This window comes from Ursus maritimus (assembly GCF_017311325.1).
Source record: "Ursus maritimus isolate PB19 chromosome X unlocalized genomic scaffold, ASM1731132v1 scaffold_X1, whole genome shotgun sequence".
NCBI classification, from domain to species: domain Eukaryota; kingdom Metazoa; phylum Chordata; class Mammalia; order Carnivora; family Ursidae; genus Ursus; species Ursus maritimus.
Window position 1 is genome coordinate 41,798,707 of NW_024423319.1, and position 1,419 is coordinate 41,800,125.

The 1,419-nt window shown below is 51.0% G+C and overlaps 1 pseudogene; it reads left to right on the top strand.

Moving 5' to 3' along the window:
• LOC121102290 overlaps positions 1-573 on the top strand; it is a 71,965-nt pseudogene extending 71,392 nt beyond the window's left edge.
• Positions 574-1,419: the final 846 nt, after the last annotated feature.

A 1,419-nucleotide genomic window follows, 5' to 3' on the forward strand; every position in this document is an offset into this window, starting at 1 on the left:
GAGTTTCACCTGAGTTTGGGAACCAGGAGTCGCTCTGAGTATGAGTCAGGGGAGGAGGACGAAAACGAGGAAGAGAATGAGGAGGAAGAGGAAGAGACTGAAGAGGAGGGAAGACAATGGCCAAGAGCTCGCAGAAGTCCCAGGTCGCCCGGCCACTCCTGAGGGCCCCATGGCGGTTTCAGTCCCTCTTCAGGACTCTGGTCCGTGAACTCGGGCGACTGGTACTCATAGTCTTCCTCGTCCCCAAACTCGAACTCAAATTCCTCTTCCTCCTCTTCCCCCTCCTCTTCCTCGTCCTCTTCCCCCCCCTCCTCCTCTTCTAGCAGCTTTACGTCCCCGCTCCTTTCTGCAGCCTGGGCAGCCTCCTGCCCACCCTCCTCCTCAGGAAGGGCTCTGGAAACCCCTTCAGAAGCCAGGGAGGCTGTGCCCTCCTCCACTCCATCCACCCCTTCTGAAGGGGACACTGAGACCCTGAGGGGTCTGGAGTCCTGGCCACCTGGAATCAGACTTTGCTCCTCTGTGGCAGACATGGCAGGAGCGACTCGTCAGTCAGTGCCTCAACTGGAGCTTTGATCGGGCTGCAGTGTCAACTGCGGTGAAGATGGCGGCCGCTGAAATGACTGCCTCTGAGGGGAGGCTGTTGGCAGCAGGGCCTGTCGGGAGGCGGTGGGGGTGGCAGAGAAGATGGCTTCAGAGGGTACAACAGTCTGTGAAGGTGCCCGTGGAAGCTCCGCGACAGGAAGCACAGAGGGCCAGCCCAAGAAGAGGCCAACCAAGACTGCGTGCCTGAGGTGGCAGTGGATAAGGTGGGAAGGATTCGGTTGGGCTGGTGACGGGAGGCGGAACTTGGAACGGCCAACAAAGGGCCATTTTCTCCACCATGAACTCGAAGCTCATTTGTTGAGAAGCAATGATTGACATGCTTGGGGTCCAATGCGTGATGGTGGCCTTCAGTTTCCTCTAGAGTACAATTTGAGTTACTCTTTAATCCGACGCAATTTCCCGCTCTTATATTCTAGCTTTTTAGACAAATCAGTGTCCAGATATGAGAGCACTTTGGAGCATATAAACTGATTTGTTTCCCGGTGTCTGCCTGGGCTAGGCTCATACCATTAGAGACTAGTTATTTATTTATTTATTTTTTTAGTGGATAAATCAAATAGCAGCAATGGTAAAAACTTCCCATAAGAGAAGGACAGATAATTTGGATGTTTTTGGCATCATTAAAACTACTTGGGAGAGAGGAGGGGAGATGGTGAAAGAGTAGGGGACCTCTAAATTCATCTGGTCCCTTGAATTCCTCTAGATAGCTATCAAATCATTCTGAACACCTGTGAATTAAACCGGAGATCTATGAAAAGATTTGCTGAAATTCTACAAATAGAAAATTGACCTTTTTTTTTTTTTTTTTTTTTTTTT